Genomic DNA, 9,329 nt, shown 5'->3' on the forward strand with positions numbered 1-9,329 from the left:
TGGAAGAAATTAGAAACGCTTTCGAAGTTGTAACTGGAAATCCAAGTAGAAAAATGACCGTTAGGAAGACCGAGGCGCAGATGGGAGGACAATATTAAAATGGTTCTCGCAGAGATTGAAATATAAAGTAGAAACTGGGTTCAGTTGGCTAAGGACAGAAATCAATGAAGAGCTTTTGTAAACGCGGCAATGAACCTCCTGCGTCCATAGGCGTGCTATATTAAGTTGTTGATATATTTAGCTTCTTTTTATTTGACAGAAATATTATTACAGGAACTAAAAAGTTTTTCTTTATAAAGAAGATTTCGATTCGAGGTTAGCTATTTACGTTAATACTAAACCAAATTTGGTGGTGATTTTGATATTAAATGGCACCCATACTTTCTTTCAATCAAAGTCTCTCTCTCTCTCTCTCACGATATATATATATATATATATATATATATAGGCGCCCTTTTAGTAGACTTGTCCACCGCCCTCATTAGTATCCCAGCACGGCCCTGAACACAACCATAGTTTATTGATTACTAACTTGTAACTTGGACCAGATTAGAGTACGATATAATCGCAGCACTCCAATTGCGGTGGGAAACTACTCGAAGGAAATACATAATTCGGAGACCAAATGTGCTTAAAATCATGAATGTACAGTTCCTATTTTTGGCGACAATCAAAAGTTGTACCAAGAAATCAGCTTGAAGACAAATGATAGACAAGTGTCAATGAGATACAAGTCCTTATCAATCAGGTAAATTTATTGGCTAGAAAAGTGCGCACACTCCGTTTCGGTACCGGGAAACTGAAATCCTCTCTCGTTCGACCGGTGATTAAGACAATTTAATGTAAGGTGAAGCTGCCGAGGAATACCAAAAAGACATCTTGAGTGACAATAAATAAATAGATCATCAACGTCAGGGTCTTGGATCTGAGATAGAACAATATTTACGACAACTATAAAAAGCATGAATTGAACACTGACTTGGGGGCATCATTTTCCTCCAATCATCGATCTGCAAGAGAAGAACCCACACACGCCTTAAAATAACTTACATCAAGGAAATTAGTTAAAAATTATGCCATATTTCCATGAAGACTTTAGTCATAGAGATGTTTTAAACGCCACGCCAAGTTGTCATCAGCTTTATACGGATCGAAGAATATAGAAACAGGTGTTCACGATAGAAAAAGGGTTGTTGTACCTGGCTTCTGACTTGTGTGTCGATTCCTGATGGCGTCACAGAATTTTGGGTTGATACAGATCCAGTGTTCTGATGACATTCATAAGCCATTGGAAATGAAAGGTTAACGAGCTACAAAGCCAAAATAAAGGTGATAGGCGCAGGTGTGCTGATGCTGAACAACACCGTTTCGTATAAAAGCTATCTGGCCAGCCACAATTAGTCTTTTTAACAATAGGGTCTTAAATTTACTGTAATTATTAATAGTCTTCCGTACCCAACCAGTAGCGTAGCTAGAATTTTTTGATTGGGGCCAATGAAGGCCCAAGAAAATTTTGAGGGGGCCATCTCCAATAAAAGAAAAATTTTATTCACACACACACACACACACATTATATATATATATATATATATATATATATATATATATATATATATATATATATATATATATATATATATATGTATGTGTGTGTGTGTGTGTGTGAATTTTTCCATCTTTTGTTGTTCATGATTTTACTCTTTTACAATGAAAATGTAAAAATTTACTACTTCAAACAACTGGGATACATTAATCAATTGACTTCTAATATTAGTAAATAGTTATTTAATCACTGCGTAAAATATGTGTGACAGGTTGATTTAAGTGGAAGCAGAGAAATACACTTTTACAGATATAGAAAATAACTTATAGGTTCATGCCTCTACTTAAAACAGGATCTTTCTATTCTCGTGAGCAGCAGCAAGCTTATCAGCAACTTCTTCAAGATCTTACGGTTTAGCAATTTTCTTCAATATAAAATAATCTTAAGTTTTTCAACCTATCATCACTCATTGAATTGCCTATACGTCTTTAATCTTTTCAAACATGAGAATGGCCTTTCAGACGTAGCACTAGAAACTAATATAGTCACAAGGATGGTATCTAGCTTGTAGATTTCTAGGAATGCGTTTCTGTAGACACAAAGAGCAACGAAATTCACCAAGGAATCAACTTTGGTTTCTCTCGTCTTCATACAACTTAATTGTGTTTGGGTGGATTTTGAGTTCATATTTTAATGTTTCCAGATCACTTCCATAATACTGGGCCATAGGCTCCACAATGTTGTGATTTAGAAAGTTTTCATTTTTGGTGGTAGAGTGGTGATTGATCTAATGACTGCTACATGATCTAAAACGTCTTTCCGCCTCAGTGATTGCCTTATCAATAGTAGGCAGAAAAATATGTCTTAGAATATCATATTTAGAAAATTCGTTTTCTGCCTAAAACAAAGAGAGAGATTCATCCAAAATGAATTTGTGATATTTCGATGGAGAATGTATAGTTCGTTTCCACGAGGAACCCCTATATTCTATCTGTTTCTGGCTCTGGAATTGCTAGACCATTTTCTTTGCATATCTACAAACATTCTTGATAAATTTGTTCGAATGTTCTTCGTTGAAAGTCATATTGTCCAAACCTCATATTCTACAGCGTTTGAACTAGTGAATCTATAAGAATCAAACTTTCTGACATGTCTGCATCTACCTGAGATAAGGCGAAGCTCAAAGTTCAGCATTGCAGCAGTCATCTCAAATTTTACCAGCCCGAAAACATTCCCTCTCGTACAGATCACACTGGAATGAACTGTATGGAATGATGGAAGTAAATAAATATCACAAGTTCTAGATTTGATTTAATACCGCATAATAATGTAAATAGTTGTTTGGTAGATAAACTGTATTATTTTTATTAATAATAATAATAAAGTAAAAAATGATGGACAAGGACAAATGTTCTAAACAGACAAACACCGCACAGAGACAGGAACTGAACTCTAACAGGACACTGATTTGCTGTCCAGGTCCACTTTAAATTTTAAGCCTTGCTCTTGAAGCTTAAGTTTCACTTTAAAGTAAACTGCCAATAATTATCATGTATTCTTAATATTTCAGAAAAATGTCCCGATTTCACGCTCTAAAAATATGGTAGCTTTATCAGTGACGAAACTAGACATCTGGTGCCCAGGACAAATTTTGCGATTAGCATTCTCTTCATCTACATCTACACCAATAAGCACATAGGTTAGTATACTAGCGCCCGTTGCAACTGTCCCGGTTGCAACAGCTTGTTTTGATATGGTCGTAGTTTAATTATTTGTGGTTACTTTTACTCTTGAGCTCTAAAACTGAGTAATGAATGTGCCTTTACTTTATTAAAATGACGAAGTGAACACTCTTTGAAGCCAAAAGAGGAAATGTGTTTTTGTTTTCCTAATATCAAACAGTGTTAGAACAGACATTTCAATCGGGACTCCTTACAGCAAAAGAAGTATACGTGGCCTTTTTCTTTCGTTTGTTTGTTTACCTTCACTACTTTTTAGAATTAGGCGTGAATTCAAATGCACAAACACCGAATGGCCAAAGCTCAGCAGTAGAACATCAGCTTAAGATGGTGTGATTGATCCCTCGTGGATAAATATTTCAACTGAGGAGATTACCAAGAATCTTCCTCGGTGTCACTAAGGAAATTTGTATGGTCCTATTACTCATTTCCCTTATTTCTATCCTCTGAGCCTCGGATGTTTCAAAGCCTTAAAATAAATTCAAATGTAGTTGAAGTAACTTAACGCTACTATCCTGTAGTAGATGCTAAATTAATATTGTAAGTTTTGAGATTAGATTTGAAAGAGGAGCATTAATTAGTGTGTCCTGTTGTAAAGTCATGTCACCATTGATTTACTGCTCTGCATAATTCCTACAATGTAATTTTCTCAGAAATGCTTAATGCTTAATTTTCTCAGAAATTCATATTTTGACGGAGAATAAATATAAATCTGTGATAAAAATGAGTATTCACTGACTGAACTTGCTAATAGAATATATATGGACCAGTCACACAAACTCCTGATATATCTCTGATTACTAAACATCAGATAACGGGATAATACAACCTGGTCACGAGAGTAACTACTACTTCTACACAAAATAGCATTGCTGCGGCGACCAAGTTGAATCATCTCAGTATCTTACCTGACGGTATTTAGGAGATTGTAGCACTGACTCTCTGATAAATTTTGGAAATTCTCTAGTAGTAGCAGTTTTGGGATTAAGCTACAGAAAATACTTCTGAACGATTTATTTATAAGGAATCACTGATTTTTGTTAGCCTCATTTCCGCAAGCTTTAGTTGGTAGTATAGGTCCACCAAGCGCTGACTCCGTTTTCCTTGGAGATCGCTAGTATCGTTTGTTAACATCGCAGCAGAAGGTTTCTACTGAGTGGCCACGGCCAAGAGCGTTAGGAAACTAGACGCACTAGAGACAAGGCCAGAAGGTAGTCGCGAAGGAGAACCAGTATCAGTAGCAAATACTGTAGTAGGTGTTGGTAGTATTCAGTATCTTAATTTTCTCGAAAATTGGGATGCGAACAACAGAGAGAATGGGAGAAATAATTAAAACTTCTGCTCTTCTTTTACAGTATATTAAACAAGACTGCTCGATATTATTTGATAATAATAATAATAATAATAATAATAATAATAATAATAATAATAATAATAATAATAATAATAATACCAAATTATTTAATGGATGCTATGTATTTGTTCTATGCCACCATAATCGATGGAAATTAATTGCTTAGTGTATGAAGACTTCTTTCGTCCAACACAAGTGTAATGTTTTACTGCAGTGCATGCTATTTGTAAGAAAGCATCTCTTATTTCAGGTCTAATATGACTTTCAACATCGAAGCGAATTAGAATGCCGACTGATTTTGCTATTTTTTTCTGTTTCTTTATTGAAAACAAAGAAGATAACCAAATAAAGGACAGAGGTTAAAAGAAACATTCAGATGGTGAGGTCAGTGCATGCACCTTACTGATTTCGATGAATTAGATATTGCTGTACTACAACAAAAATGAACCTCAAGCTTTTTACTCGGAACCAGGGCCGTGCCGTGGAAAATCAGCACCCGGGGCGAGAGTATACGACGGCGCCCCCATACATCTATTCCAAGCAATTTTCCCTACCTTTTTCCTTTTTTCTCCCGAATTTTTCGCCCTATTACTTCAGCGCCCGGAGCCGTCGCCCCGCTCGCCCCCCACGGCACGGCCCTGCTCGGAACGCAGACTATTGCGATATACGGTATTCTGCAGTTGGTAACTCTGTTGTCGAGACCTATTTCGGTATTAGTTTCACTTGTGGCCACTATCAACTCACTGTTTGTCGACCTATAGCAGTATCAGTGTGTGTGGGGCTACTAAGGGGACCTGATCCCCCAGGCCTCCTTTGGCTCCGCCACTGTACCCAATTGAAAAAAGAATAGGCATGCGAACTCTAATGGAGCTGTCGCCTAGCTGAAAGCCAATGGGACGAACTGGGTAACCCTTGGATCCCCTGGCTTCAGAGTAACAGAGCTCCCTGTTTATTAAAACATTTATGGACTCAGTGCCGTGCCGTGGAAAATCAGCGCCCGGGGCGAGAGTATACGACGGCTCCCCCGTACATTATGATGATGTCAACAGACCAGCTGCGAAGCACCACCATAATTGGCACGAAGCGTAAGAAAATTTTCAAAAATAAACCCTACTTTTCCTTGATTTTTGGGTACTTTTTATTATTTTTTCCTTCCATTTTATTTTTTTAGTTAAGGTAATTTTTTTTATTGTTTCTTGTTTTTTTTATATTTGACATTTTTTTACAGAAAGATAAACAGCAAATTCTGAACAGTTAGTTATAAAAGAAAAACTTTTTCTAATAATTTTCCAGGAGGTAATGTACCTAAAATGGAAGCCACATTTCCTCGCTGAACTGCTATGCTGATACGTTGTATCAGAAAAGTAGTAGCCCGTTTGTCACCAGTAAGGTGTGCAATACGTTGGCCTACTTCTTTGATGAAATTGAGCCCTTCGAGGCCCCAAATGCCGCTCGATTTAATGGCTACGGGCACGAACATGTATCTATCGAGCAGATCTTTATATTTTCTTCTTTTCTCGCATTCTCTGCGGGCTGCAATAGCTCCTTCTCGAGATGAAGAAAGAGTGAGGTTAGATGACGCGAAAGTGTCAGAGCAGGTGAAATCCCAGAGAAGAATCCTTCCCCTCTTCCATGGTACCAGCGTCATGCCATCTGGTAGTTTGCCATCAGATCTGTTACATCCCACAGGTTCACGAACATATGGAACTTGCGCCGATGTGAGTGCTCTCCAGATAATGTCATTCACGTTCGAATGCCTCACATGTCTTCCGGAGCTACTTATACAAGACAGACCGTGTAGACCATTCTGCTTCACTGATGCACCACATTTAGAGCAGTTGTGTGATTCACAGATGTCTACTCCTAGGCGAAGTGCAACTGCAATACGAAAATTTTCGTTTGGAAGGTGCAGTCCTAGGGTGTGTGAAGGTAATGCCTGTAGCCAAGCACCTGAAATTGATTATGAGGAGGCGAGAAGTCTAGTTTTATCCTCTTGACTGTCTGCTTCTTGTAATAACACTGATTGATATAATTTGATGATTGGCTTGTCCCAAATTAATTGCGAACTTCTGCCCGTTATTTCAGGAGGGCTTAAACCAACTAGGTTAGACCAGTCATATGCAGTCTTGGACATCAGATTCTATGTGAGGCTCATTCAGTTGGTTCAGGTGTCTGAATGTGAAGGGTGCTTCTCCTTAAGTGCTTCTAAAACAGATGCATTAGGTGTGGCGATGATATCTTTAGAAATTAGTAATCTGACTGCACCTCTTATGTCTCCATCGTTGAGTTTGTTTTCGACTCTTTTGGTGTTAAAGGATGTTGAGTCAGAAGAATGTTGAGATTTTCGTTTGTATTTTTTTGAATAATCATGGGGTAACGCATCTTGGTGAGAATCATCCCATTCGCAAACTCGTTGCTTGACCCAAGTCGTTAAGTTGTTAATTTGATCTGATTGTGACGGAACATTGAGTACTGCATATGGGAATAATAACAGATCCATCCATGCGTCTAGGTCGTTTCTGTTTACAATACGACGGATGACGTCATAAAGAGAGGTAGCTATAGATGACCGAGCACCTCTTGGGACTCTTCTTAGTAAAGGAACGGAGGATTTTAGTTCGGCTATTAGGTTGCAAAAGTCGGAGATCAGATGTTTTTCGTTGTGATTATCGCATTCAATTCCATTTGATTGAAGAAAGATTATAATTTAGAGATGACTTATGTTTTGATGTGGAAGGCTTACTTTTTTTACGGAGAGTTTGGTGACTTTTGCTAATGTGGATAGCAAGTCCTCTTTGATTGGCCAGATGTTTTTCACAATGAGGGCAGGATACATATTTTTCATCGTATGAAAAATTATCTAATTCATTGTTGTTTGTAACTGACACGCTTCCAATGTCAGAAACTTCCTCTATATTGTGACTCTCCTGGCAGCAATCATTGGAGATTAGATGATTTACGTCATCATAACTTTGATCAAGCCTCTGCTGGTGAGCCGCTACGCTGCACAAACTCAATTCTGGATTGTTATATTCCTGAACCGACTCCATCCACCATTGTTGATTACAAAATAAAATATAATTTTAATCACTTAAACAATAGAAAATTTTAAATCTGTTTAAAATAACAATTTAACGGTTTTTTAACGAATTGGAAAGAAAATATAACATAGAATCAAAGTTTAAATTATAAAAACACCTCAATAGTGAAAAATATGGTTTGTGAAAAAGCACTCCTCCGGAAGCACATCTCTTTCTGCCCACACAGATACAATTCACAAACGCGATATATATCACCTAATCCAACTAATTTCGCGGAGCACACTCACTCTTTTCAACAACAACAACCTTTTTTATGTATGTGCAGATGTAAATTAAATATTAAACTGAAAATACTGCAAATGATCTAAAATATTCCAAATAATTTCTGTCTCTTTTTTTCTTTTCTTTTTCTCCAGAATTTTGCGACCCCTTAGCCTACTTTGGCGCCCGGGACCGTCTCACCGCTCGTCCTTCACACGACAGGCACTGTATGGACTGCAGATTGTGGGCCATTCAGTAAAATATGAAATTTAGGAAATCTCCAATAGTCAAATCAAATACAATTCTACAAGTAACTCATCTTGCAGGACACCAACGCATGTATTATGTTAGCATTCGTCAAATAATGTATAATTTTTGTAAAGGGAATAATATGAATGAATCCGACATTCCAAGAGTTACTTATAACAGCCGACAGATGGAACCCATTGTCCAGGAGATTAATTTAATACCTTGTAGTAGTTACTTAAGTCTCCACCAGTTGGCGAAGTTTTCCACTACTGATTTCTGCTGCAGCAGTGATGCCAACTACAGGAAAATTTCCAAAATAGATGAAAAATTAGACCACAATTTTGCTTATGTGGAGGGAAAGAGAACCTTCAATAAGCTGAGAAATATAGGAACTTTCAATGCTCTGAAAGAAAAAATATACTTCAGTTGCAAGACGACAATATTTTTCATTGACAGTACAGCAACATCATCCACACAACAGCTACTACCTCACTACGTGAATAACTTACTCAACAATTACCAACATTAGAGACTTCAATTGGTGATTTCAAGTTTCCATATTTAGAAAACTCGATAAACTATTATTGTGGCTTCATTTCAACGCGGAATTTGAAATAATATTTTCTGCTTTAAATGACGTTAAAACATGCGAAAGGAATAACACAAGCGATGACTCGCTAAATGCAATTTGTGTGGTTAGATCCTCATTTTAGGCAGAAAATATTAACAATTAGTTACGAGATACAAATTGCGCGATAGCAATGAGTGTAAACGCGAAAGAAGTTTTATTGGTAAGGGAACTGTCTTCGCATTATGTAGAATAACATAAAATAAACAGTGGCGGCCGGTGGATTGTGGTTTCGGGTGTTGCAGTACGAACGATCGCAGACAGAAGATATAAAGTAGACTCATTGATTAAGCCTGGATTACAAAGCATTCGTAAATTTTAAGTAACAGCATGTCGAAAATTGTTGAATTTGCTGAACCGCGAATGTGTGGCCGCCCTCCTCCGCAATACCTTCCTAGCTTTTACAGCAAAGGCCAGTTTGGGTTTGAAAGCCGTGTCAGTCGGTTGTATCTTGCGCATTTTGAAGGTCTAATCGTAATTTTTAAGAAAGGATGTAAGCACGTTACTTTTTTTT

This window comes from Thermobia domestica, chromosome 13 (genome assembly GCF_964235325.1).
Source record: "Thermobia domestica chromosome 13, izTheDome1.hap1.1, whole genome shotgun sequence".
Classification (NCBI taxonomy): Eukaryota; Metazoa; Arthropoda; class Insecta; order Zygentoma; family Lepismatidae; genus Thermobia; species Thermobia domestica.